Source organism: Hyperolius riggenbachi, chromosome 5, assembly GCF_040937935.1.
Source record: "Hyperolius riggenbachi isolate aHypRig1 chromosome 5, aHypRig1.pri, whole genome shotgun sequence".
In the NCBI taxonomy this organism is placed as follows: Eukaryota; Metazoa; Chordata; class Amphibia; order Anura; family Hyperoliidae; genus Hyperolius; species Hyperolius riggenbachi.
In genome coordinates this window covers 110187254-110200001 of record NC_090650.1, presented here as the reverse complement: position 1 = coordinate 110200001, position 12748 = coordinate 110187254, and the positions used below count along the sequence as shown (strand labels likewise).

At 41.7% G+C, this 12748-nt stretch overlaps 1 protein-coding gene across 4 annotated transcripts in view; it reads right to left on the bottom strand.

The window, feature by feature from the left end:
- The window catches only part of RAB5A (RAB5A, member RAS oncogene family), a 62694-nt gene that overhangs the window by 27729 nt on the left and 22217 nt on the right, over window positions 1-12748 (bottom strand). For 2 of the 4 annotated variants that reach the window (XM_068236118.1, XM_068236120.1), the window contains exon 2: window positions 316-466. The exons of the other annotated variants lie outside the window; for them this stretch is intronic. The gene's annotated coding sequence lies outside the window, so the exon portion shown is untranslated. The remainder of the gene's footprint in view (window positions 1-315; window positions 467-12748) is intronic. 4 annotated transcript variants of the gene reach the window in all.

Below are 12748 nucleotides of genomic sequence, written 5' to 3'. Positions count from 1 at the left end.
GTAGGCGGATCTGACTTGCTGTAACAGTAATACTATTCAATAGGCCAGAGTGAGACAATGCTGCCCCCACTCACACATTAACTGGGACAATAAATGAGCTGTGTGTTCACATTAATAATCCTATTAAAACAATGCCTATAATTTTACATGAACAGAACATACCCCCACAATGATTCTGTAAAATTATATCAGAAGGAAGTGAAGTTCAGCCTTCCCTATTCTAGAGTGACATAACAGTGATAATTAGAAGTAAATGAAGTTTACATACAAGCACAGAACAATACTTGACATTTAACAGGCTGGTAGGCTGAATACCTGCACAGTATCGCTGTCAGATACTCGGAAACTAGCAATAGGCCTGTGAGTCGCACAGGAGCAGCTTTCAACAGACCGGTATGAAGCTGCAGGACTGATTTTCTTTAAGATTCCTCCACACAAGTCATTTCGGAGCTCATTCCTAACGTGCCTGTAATAGGAATGTGTATTTCAATGACAACATTTATTCTCACATTATTCTGGTTTAAGTTGGTCTTTTTAAACTCCAGGGCAGGCACAAATGTTTCTCAGACCTGTGTACTGTAGGCTCTCAGCTGCAGATCTTTATTTTGTCACCATAAGAGACTTCATGATTACATCCGAATTACCAAATTACCAGCAGATTAGCTCCCCCTCACATACGCTCAGCTCCCGACCTAAAAAAAATTGCCCCACCATAACAGTTTAACTCCTTTTTGTTTTGTTCCCGCAATAATTTAACCACTTCAGCCCACGGGTTGTTTTCACCTTATGGACGAGTGAAATGTTTACATTTCAGCGCTTCTCCCTTTAATTCTCCAATAACTTTATTACTACTTATCACACCAAAATGATCTATACCTTGTTTTTTCTGCTACCAATTAGGCTTTCTTTGGGTGGTACATTATGCTAACAATTATTTTATTCTAAATGCATTTTAATGGGAATAATAAGAGAAACATTTAAAAAAAATGCATTCTCTCTCAGTTTTCAGCCATTATAGTTTTAAAACTATTTTGTTCTACTGTGGATAGAAGCCATACATTTTATTTAACCATTTGTCCTGGTAATTGCAACATTTAAATTATATCCCTAGTATAATGTATGGTGACAATATTTTATTTGAAAATAAAGGTTCATTTTTTCAGTTTTACATCCATCACTAATTGCAAGCACATAATTTATTAATATACACCCTTGACATACATATTAAACATTTTTAGTCCCTAATGTATGTAGGTGTAATTTTACAATTTGGCCAGACGATGTCTTCACGCATTATTTCCTATTAGCGTACTAGAAGTACGCAAACAGGAAGTAATATGTGGCTGTGTTACTTCAGAAGTGATGCAGGCATCTTGTTAGATGCAGGCATTCATAGGAACCTAGAGAGAAGATGAATCTAACGATCAGAGTCGCGAGCGGGAAGGAGCGCTGCAGCACGATTGCTGATACATCTGAGAATGATCACCGTTTTTGAACAAAAACAGTGATCATTCTTGCCCCTCAAGCACAGATTGGCTCAGGGTACTTTTGTCCCCTACCACCAATCCCACATCTCCGCAAGTATCGCGAACACGATCCAGCGTGCAGCCCTGCAAAGTACACAGTCGTGAGTCTCGCATCCCCACGGGTGTGCATGCGAGAAACTTACACAGGACCGATCAGTGAAAAACTCCTGTGTTGTTCTGAGAGGGAGTGTGTCTAGTGTCAGTCAGTATCAGTGTGAACTGCAGCAAAAGGTGCCCATACATCTAGCAATGTATAGACAGATCGATCAAGAGAGATTTCTCTCTGTTCTGTTCGCTGCCCACTGCAGGCTGATTCCCAAGCGATTTCAGCATGAAATCTTTCAGGAATCGACCTTGTGACGCCGCCTCGCCATCCCCAGCCCCCCAAATGTTATATGTGTCCCCTGGTGTCTGTGCATTTTAATACTTTACCTGTCTCATGTCCACAGAGTGTCAGTTGTACTTCCACATTGACGCCCCATGTGGCTGCATTATAGCACGTGGCATTATAACACGTGGGGCTGGTGTGTGATGTCAATCACGTGCCATATGTGCTGGTAGTCACATGGGACCTGAATACAGAAGTATAGCGAACACTCATCGGACGCTAGCGGGCCTTGTGACAAGGTATTTTAAATGCATGGGCACAGGTGGCACCTAGAACATTTGGGGGGGATTGCGGACAGGGGTTCTGTCGCATTAGTCCTTTGTGATTTTGCATGCAGTTACCGCCAGACAACCAATCCACCATGTCGGCCGAAATTTATTAGCATGTCCAATCAATACATTCAACCAATTTTGGCCCCAAAATCGGTCAAAAGTGTAGCCTCAAGTAGCCGCAAGTGCAGTGCCTATCGACTGGACAGTCACTGGAAATCAAAACTAAGCCGCGGCGGGGGACCGGAGGATCGCTGACAGATGGCGTGGGCACAGGACGTCTGCAGGGGACTGGTAGAAGCCAAAAGTAAACTTTTTTTCCACTTTGATTTAGGTACACTTTTCGAGTGTCCTCATTGTAGTGCCATAGAGGGACACATTGCAAGATTTGATTTTCCTTGCCAGCCTCGAGTGGGCAATCCTAGTAGTCTTAAAATGAGAGGGCCATCTCTGGGTGAGACTTAAAATAGGATTATGTGCAGTACACAATTAGATGACATAAGGAAAACCAATGACATGTAATTATGATCCAATGCATTACGTTACACTTTATAGTAAGATGTGCATGAACAAATTACATAGTTACATAGTTATTTTGGTTAAAAAAAAAGACATACGTCCATCGAGTTCAACCAGTACAAAGTACAACTCCAGCCTGCTCCCTCACATATCCCTGTTGATCCAGAGGAAGGCGAAAAAAAACCCCACAAGGCATGGTCTAATTAGCCCCAAAAGGGAAAAATTCCTTCCTGACTCCAGATGGCAATCAGATAAAATCCCTGGATCAACATCATTAGGCATAACCTAGTAATTGTAGCCATGGATGTCTTTCAACGCAAGGAAAGCATCTAAGCCCCCTTTAAATGCAGGTATAGAGTTTGCCATAACGACTTCCTGTGGCAATGCATTCCACATCTTAATCACTCTTACTGTAAAGAACCCTTTCCTAAATAAATGGCTAAAACGTTTTTCCTCCATGCGCAGATCATGTCCTCTAGTGAGTCCTTTGAGAAGGCCTAGGGACAAAAAGCTCATCCGCCAAGCTATTATATTGCCCTCTGATGTATTTATACATGTTAATTAGATCTCCTCTAAGGCGTCTTTTCTCTAGACTAAAACCCAGTTTATCTAACCTTTCTTGGTAAGCGAGACCTTCCATCCCACGTATCAATTTTGTTGCTTGTCTCTGCACCTGCTCTAAAACTGCAATATCTTTTTTGTAATGTGGTGCCCAGAACTGAATTCCATATTCCAGATGTGGCCTTACTAGAGAGTTAAACAGGGGCAATATTATGCTAGCATCTCGAGTTTTTATTTCCCTTTTAATGCATCCCAAAATTTTGTTCGCTTCAGCTGCAGCGGCTTGGCATTGAGTACGATTATTTAACTTGTTGTCGATGAGTACTCCTAAGTCCTTCTCCAAGTTTGATGTCCCCAACTGTATCCCATTTATTTTGTATGGTGCTAGACCATTGGTACGACCAAAATGCATGACTTTACATTTGTCAACATTGAATTTCATCTGCCATGTATGTGCCCATATAGCCATTCTATCCAGATCCTGTTGCAATATGACACTATCTTCCTGAGAGTTGATGATTCTGCACAATTTTGTATCATCTGCAAAAATAGCAACATTGCTCACTACTGCATCTACTAGGTCATTAATAAATAAATTGAAGAGCACTGGACCCAGTACAGACCCCTGTGGGACCCCACTGCTAACAGTCTCCCATTTTGAGTACGATCCATTGACCACAACTCTTTGTTTTCTGTCCATTAGCCAGTTCCCTATCCATGCACACAAACTCTTCCCCAGTCCTTGCATCCTCAACTTTTGCACCAGACTTCTGTGGGGAACAGTGTCGAAGGCCTTTGCAAAGTCCAAGTATATCACATCTACAGCATTCCCAATATCCATATTAGCATTCACTACCTCATAAAAGCTGAGCATGTTAGTCAAACAGGACCTGTCTTTAGTAAACCCATGTTGATGCTGAGAAATAAGATTATTATCTACTATGGAGTCATGTATAGTATCTCTTAGTAACCCCTCAAATAGTTTGCATACAGCTGATGTTAAGCTTACAGGTCTATAATTTCCTGGATCTGATTTTTTGCCCTTCTTAAATAATGGGAAAACGTTTAAAATTATTTTACGTGTACATAAAATCAGCTGATACATTTAATGGCAAACCCCAGCTGTAAAAGCTCAGTTATTAGAAAGTTGTCCAGATATCTAGGACTTCTAAGACTTCTGATATGTAAAGTCAATAAAGCACACGACGGTCTGTCATACTTTCACATTCCACGCTGCTCTAACCTGTTCAGACTTGGCAAACGATAGGAGCAGCGGCTCTAACAAGTGTTCAGGGGAATTCTCCACGCTGTGGACACACCTCTAGTTGTCAAGGGTGATGTAACCTTCACGCCGAACAGAGATTTATTCACAAGCTACCAGAGAGGGCCTGTCACATTATGGGGTTTTGTACCTACGTCATAAAACATCTGCTATCGTTTTACATTGCTAGTTTATGAAATAGACTCTGAAATCAGCACATAAAAAGTTCAACCCTCTAGATGAACTACTGAAAGAAAACCAGGAAATGGATAGAACAAAAGGAGTAAAGAGATGTGTGTGACACACACAGGCCTGGTGCACACCAAAAACCGCTAGCAGATCCGCAAAATGCTAGCAGATTTTGAAACGCTTTTTCTTATTTTTCTGCAGCGTTTCAGCTAGCGTTTTGCGGTTTTGTGTAGCGTTTTTGGTGTAGTAGATTTCATGTATTGTTACAGTAAAGCTGTTACTGAACAGCTACTGTAACAAAAAACGCCTGGCAAACCGCTCTGAAGTGCCGTTTTTCAGAGCGGTTTGCGTTTTTCCTATACTTAACATTGAGGCAGAAACGCATCCGCAATCCAAAATCTGCTGCAGCCCGGGAGTATGCGTTTCTGCAAAACGCCTCCCGCTCTGGTGTGCACCACCCCATTGAAATGCATTACCCTAGCAGATCCGCACCCGCAAGCAGATCGCAAACCGCAGCGGAAACGCTCCGGTGTGCACTAGGCCACAGAGCAGAAAACTAGTTTACTATATCAGAAGTTTACATATCAGAAATTGTCCTACTGGGAGTGATTTTTACTTTTTAATGCTTCAGCAAGTGAGCACAGAGAGCCTAAGCTAAATCAAAATGCAGAGCTCAATATGCAGGGATTTGCACGCAATGCAACTTCTTGCACAGGAAATATAGGTCTCACCAATTCATGCAGGGACAGGAAGTGTTTGTAACAGGATTTTATTTCAGGTGCTTATGCATTGGAACTTGAACATGCCAAGGTGGAAATGTCTTCTTTAACTCAGACAGGTAGCGTTGGCCATTTATTATCTGGCAGCCAGAAAGGGTTCGGTGCTGCGTGTGAGAGGGAGGAGGCATGGCACACGTCACAGATCTCAGGTGTGAGGCTGGAGCAGGCAGGCTGCAGGTGGTGACACATTCACACAGACAGGAGGCAAGTCTGACATGAAATGACGGAGGGCAGCCAATTGGCTGTGCAGAAACACTGTGCCAATGCAAATATATTCTAGTCTATCCCAAGCTCTAGATAGATATTTTTACCTGACCTGACGACTGACTAATGTATTCTTCTTTTACATTTTCATTTAGGCCTAAGTAAGCTCATGCATTTACTAGTATGTTGGTATTTAGAGCTTAAAGGACAACTGATACAAGACAGATATGGAGGCTGCCATATTTATTTCCTTTTAATCAATGCTAGTTTCCTGGCTATCATGCTGAATCTTTGCCTCTAATAGATCTAGCCATAGACCCTGAACAAGCATGAAGCAGATCTGGTGAGATTTGCTTCATGCTTGTTTCTGGTGTTATTCAGACACTACTGCAGCCAATTACATCAGCAGGGCTGCCAGGCAACTATGGGACGATACCCTGTTCAGCGACACAAAACAGTTGTATCTGAATAATTACTCATGAAGACAAGCAAAAAGTGAATCATTTCGGTCTTTATAAAATCAAAGTTCATGACGTCTGAAAATTAAACAAGAATTTAATTGTTGCCTTTTTCTAGACATGTTGGTATTTTCAGTAGACTATGACCACGGGCAGTACAAATATCTACAACCAAAGTAACAAACTGACCGGCAACACAGAACACAGTTAAAACCCAACTTTAGACAGGTTTTCTTTTTCAGTGTATGTATTTAAAAAGTACAATATTTTAAATTAATTATGCACAGATCCTTTGAAACCTCCAGCTGCCTGCTAACCCTACTGCCCCGCAACCCAAAGTGTAAATCCGCATTGTCTCCCCATTAAGACTGACAGGGATAATAGGCTGTGGGACTTTTAGCTGGCAGAGCAATAACTCTTTTGCCTGCATTCCCATAATTGCCTGCCAGTCCTGCTGATCCTCTGCCTGTAATACTTTTCAAAAACAAGCATGCAGATCAGGTGCTCTGACTGAAGTCTGACTGGACTAGCCATATGTTTCAGGTGTGCAATCCAGACACTACTGCAGCCAAATAGATCAGTTGGACTAGCAGGCGTGCTCTAGCAGGACCCCCATTTATTGAAGCCGGCCCTCCACCATGTGGTCTAAAACAAAAATAAAAAAATTAAAAAAAAATGTCCCTTCATGCCCGTGAAGTTGGACAGCACTGTGCTAGATGAAACTTGGCTGAGACAGTCGATAACGAGCCTTTACCAAGAATTTACAGCATGTGTATGGCAGCCCCCCCCCCCCCCCCCTTTTCAGCTATCACTCCTGACTGTTCAGTATGGCCGAGAACATTGTTCCCTCCACTTCCCCAGCCTGCTGCGTGACATCACTCCCACACCATCTCTCCCTGCCCCTCCCACAGAGCAGAACATGTTGATTGTTTGCAAACGAGTTAGGCCTCGTTCACATTACACGCCTTGCCGTTTGTATTTCGGCAGAAACGCACATCAGAAGTGCATAGACTGCACTGATGTTCACACTGCATGCGTTGCGGACCAGTGCGGTCAGCGAACGCATGCTGCACGCATTTTTTTTGCCAGAAGCGCATGGCTGTCCCATTAACTACAGTGAATGGGAATCAGCCATGCAATGCATGCAAACGCAGATGGTGTGCGTTCGTACGAACGGTCATCTGCTTTGGTAATGTGAACGTGGCCTAACATATCTGAACAGCCTCGGCCTTGCATTGTTGCCCAAGGGATCGGGTCCTGACCGCCGCTGGGCGTCCTGATGGAGCAAGTGTTACAAGCAATCACAGGTGTTATACTGATAAGGTTTAGTCATAGCAGCCTAGAAAACACATGATCTAAATAAATGACATGATATGGCCGAGCTTCTGTTCTTACCATGTCCTGACAAATCATGTGACAAATGTTGATACCAAGAGTGTCTCTTCATTCTGGTTGGCCAGGAGGAAATGAGCATTGCAGATGGGAGGTCAGTGCTGTGACCTTACATCTGGAAGTAGGCTTTTGTGGCACACGGAAAAGGCTTTGAAGCGTCATTGCCAATTTCATCTATTAAGAAACCTGCCAGGTGGTAAATATGAGCTAACACTGTCTATAGAGATAAATGAGCCCCACGTATGCCATGTGATATGACTTACGCATGCAAAACATTCATTAAAGTACATCACAGAGAAAGACAAACTTACTTGCGGTAAGGTCTTTTCCAGGAGTCGGAAGGACAGCAACCCTGAGACTTGTCTCCCTCCATTTCCAACTGGACAGGATACTAGTTAAAAGAATTAACATAATTGATTAGGCAGGCAGGCACACTACATAAGGCAGCATTCCCTTACCCTCATCAGTAATAAAAAAGACCACACAGAATGATGCTTCAAATAATTTTTATTAACAATACATCAGGGTGGGTAGTAAGGGTGCTGTCCTTCCGACTCCTGGAAAAGACCTTACCGCAAGTAAGTTTGTCTTTCCAGGACGTCTCAGGACAGCAACCCTGAGATGATAAACAAGACATAATTAGGGAGGGATTACAGCCTGCAAAACTCTTCTACCAAAAAATAAGTCAGAGTTAGAGGTTAAAATCAAGTCTATAATGCTTAACAAAGGTATTGTGGCTTGACCAGGTTGCCGCTTCACAGATTTATTAATAGTAGCCCCTGCTCTCTCTGCCCAGGAAGTAGAAACCGCTCTGGTTGAATGACCTTTCGCTAGTCCTGATAACTGCTTGCCCTGGTGCAAGTAAGATAAAGCAATAGCTTGTCTGATCCATCTTGCAATCGGTTTCTTTAGAAGGCGACTTTCCGGCAAAGAGAACCAACAAAGCATTGGACTTCCTCCAATTCTTGGATCTCTGAAGATATTCATTCAATTAGACACCTTCTTAACACCTAGACAGTGCAACCTTTCTTCCTTTTGATTTGATGAATTACTGCAAAAAGATGGTAAAAAGATCTCTTGAGATCTATGGAATTTAGATACAATCTTAGGTTAGATAAACGTTTGTACATTTGATCAATAGGAAGAAGTCTTCTTGTTCCTTGGTAATGCCCATAGCCCTATGCATAGCTTCAAATAACTCATTCATAAATTCTGTGGAAAAGCAAATTTCTGAGACTTAACGCCTTTACCCTCAGATGCGTCTACTTCGCCCTGTGGTAACTCTTCCAATAATAGATATCCACTCTCCCTTTAGACGTCAAATTTATCTGAATCAACCTCGACTCTCTACCTCTTGAGGAGGTCTGTTAGGAGGATTTAGAAGGACCAGCAATAGGTGCATCAGAAGTAGAGGGGGTAAATGTCGGTGTAACATCTGAATTAGAAAGTATGAAAGCAGATTCTTCAATATCTTTAATAGCAAAGGACATCTCTGATCTCAACCATCCCATCAAATCTTTAAGCTATGTAGGGGATTCATCTTTCACTACCTTTTCGGTGCATAAATTGACACAGGTGTTCTGCAGAATCAGGCATACGGTCACTGCACATTTCCTAGATTTAGACACCGCTTCAGAAGACGCTGCATGCTTATCAGGTTTGACAGCTTAGTCTTATCCAACTTGCCATTCTTGGAATCCGTTTTAACAGCTTCCTAACAGTTTCTCCTTTAAAGAGAAACCATGACCAAGAATTGAACTTCATCCCAATCAGTAGCTGATACCCACTTTTACATGAGAAATCTTTTCCTTTTCACAAATGGATCCTCATCAGGGGGCTCTGTATGTCTAATATTGTGGTGAAGCCCCTCCCACAGGAGACTGTGAAGACTATTTTCCTGGCAGTTTCCTGTCTGTGAACCTCATTGCATTGTGGGAAATAGCGGTTTACAGCTGTTTCCAACTGCCAGAACAAGCAGCATGTACTTCCAGCTACATCACCTGCCAACCGTAAAAACGTCACCATCTGATAAATGTCAGAATGTAAATAAAAGAGAGGGCAGCTTTTAAAATGGGCAAACACTGACTAAATTTATACATAATTATTGTCAAAATGAAGAATTTTCACTGGGAGTTCCTCTTTAAGTGGAAGACAACACCCACCGCTATGATAGCTCTAGGCTAGGATCACAGTGGATAAGCTTATAATGCAAGCATAGTAATGCAACATTATGAGTGTGAACTGCACTGGAGACCAGACATGGCCTTTTTACAAATCTGCATGCCGCTTTTTAGAATAATGCAATCAGGTACAACCCAGCACTGTGCACAGACCCATAGATTTATATGGGCAGTGAATTTCCATGCTGAATAAATCTGCCACACGACTGAGCACTGCCCTTTGTGCAGATTCAACAATTACTTATAATACTGGAAAAATATATTGTCCACATTGCTTAAGATTCCAGAATCTTGAAACCCTCTGCTTTACATTTACCTTTGCCAGAATATAGAGAGGGGATAAAACATACAGGGGAAATTACACTCTAAATACTAAGAGTGTATCAACCTGAAAAATTGTCAATCTCTACAGCCAGTAGAGGTTTAAGTGCAGGCTTGACAAATCAAACAAAATTCAAAACAAATGCAATGCAGATCTGAAACCAATGCAGATCTGAAACCAATGCAATGTAGATCTGAAACAAATGCAATACAGATCAGAACAAATGCAATACAGATCTGAACCAAAGTAATGCAGATCTGAAACAAATGCAATACAGAACTGAACAAATGCAATGCAGATCAGAACAAATGCAACGCAGATCTGAAACAAAAGTAATGCAGATCTGAAACAAATGCTATGCAGATCTGAAACAAATGCTATGCAGATCTGAAACAAATGCTATGCAGATCTGAAACAAAAGTAATACAGATCTGAACCAAAAGTAATGCAGCTCTGAAACAAAAGCAATACAGATCAGAACAAATGCAATGCAGATCTGAAACAAAAAGCAATACAGATCAGAACAATGCAATGCAGATAAGAACAATGCAATGCAGATCTGAAACAAGTGCAATGCAGATCTGAAACAAATGCAATGCAGATCTGAAACAAATGCAATGCAGATCTGAAACAAATGCAATGCAGATCTGAAACAAATGCAATACAGAACTGAACCAAATGCAATACAGAACTGAACCAAATGCAATACAGATCTGAAACAAGTGCAATGCAGATCTGAAACAAATGCAATACAGATCTGAAACAAATGCAATGCAGATCTGAAACAAAGTAATGCAGATCTGAAACAAAGTAATGCAGATCTGAAACAAGTGCAATGCAGATCTGAAACAAATGCTATGCAGATCTGAAACAAATGCAATACAGATCAGAACAAATGCAATACAGATCTGAACCAAAGTAATGCAGATCTGAAACAAATGCAATACAGAACTGAACAAATGCAATGCAGATCAGAACAAATGCAATGCAGATCTGAAACAAAAGTAATGCAGATCTAAAACAAATGCTATGCAGATCTGAAACAAATGCTATGCAGATCTGAAACAAATGCTATGCAGATCTGAAACAAATGCTATGCAGATCTGAAACAAATGCAATACAGATCAGAACAAATGCAATACAGATCTGAACCAAAGTAATGCAGATCTGAAACAAATGCAATACAGAACTAAACAAATGCAATGCAGATCAGAACAAAGGCAACGCAGATCTGAAACAAAAGTAATGCAGATCTGAAACAAATGTAATACAGATCTGAACCAAAAGCAATACAGATCAGAACAAATGCAATGCAGATCTGAAACAAAAGCAATACAGATCACAACAAATGCAACGCAGATCTGAAACAAAAGTAATGCAGATCAGAACAATGCAATGCAGATCTGAAAGAAATGCAATACAGATCTGAACCAAAGTAATGCAGATCTGAAACAAAGTAATGCAGATCTGAACCAATTGCAATGCAGATCTGAACCAAATGCAATGCAGATCTGAACCAAACGCAATGCAGATCTGAACCAAATGCAATGCAGATCTGAACCAAATGCAATGCAGATCTGAACCAAATGCAATGCAGATCTGAACCAAATGCAATACAGATCTGAACCAAATGCAATGCAGATCTGAACCAAATGCAATGCAAATCTGAACCAAATGCAATGCAGATCTGAACAAGTTTGAAACAAGGAACTCCTTGAAACTACCCCGAGATTCACTTCCTGAAAATTTCCATAGATTGTCAATCACCATCGCTGCAGTTCAGGCTTGACAAATCATCTTATTATAACCCTGGGGAAGCCTATTGCTGCAATGGCAACAATTCACCTTCGCCTGCTGCTTTGCACCCACTGCTAGATTGCATGGACACAGAGGACAAGTATAAACTTATACCAGGGAAACATCACTCTCAAATCAACCATGTGAGTGCACATCCCTGCATTGATTGTCAGTCTCTACAGCTAGCATAGGTTTACTGCAGGCCTGACCAAATCAAATGGGAAGCAAATGACTCCTTGCAACTATCATTACCCTGAAAGTTTCCATTAGCTTACTAGATTATAGAGGAAACAAGAGAGAGGGTAAAACACACAGGGGAAAATCACACTCTAATGTGAACTATATGAGTGAATATCCCTGCTGCTGGAACAAGCTTGGAAGCTCTTGTCTGTGATCCCATCTTTCCAGCATAGGGGAGAACGTCAGGAACAGTACCATTTCTTATGCTGTCTAGTTCTCCTGTAATGGACTCCCCCACCAGCACCAGTCTCCCGACCATGGCTTGTGGCCCAGGGATTTCATGCATGAGCAGTGCTGCCAAGAGGACATCCATCTGGCAAAATAAACTCAGCAGTTATTCCTCTTGGGTGTTTCCAGGATGGAAACCCAAGTTAAAATTGAGGAACCAGGGGAGGGTGCTTGATAACCCTCAAATAATGGCCGGTATAAAGACATAACCAAAGACACATACCAGAGAGGGAGTGGAGCTTGACTCCTCAGAACTATGGGAGCAAGAGCCTGCGGACGCTTCCATGGCCAGCATACACAAGACTGACCAGGATGCACAACCCTTGAATAGGTCACCTGAAGGTTTCCGCTCAAACATAATGAAAAGGTTTGCTTTACCTTAGAAATCCACCGCCTTACCGAGCAGACTAGCTCAATCAGCGGCTAAATGCGGCG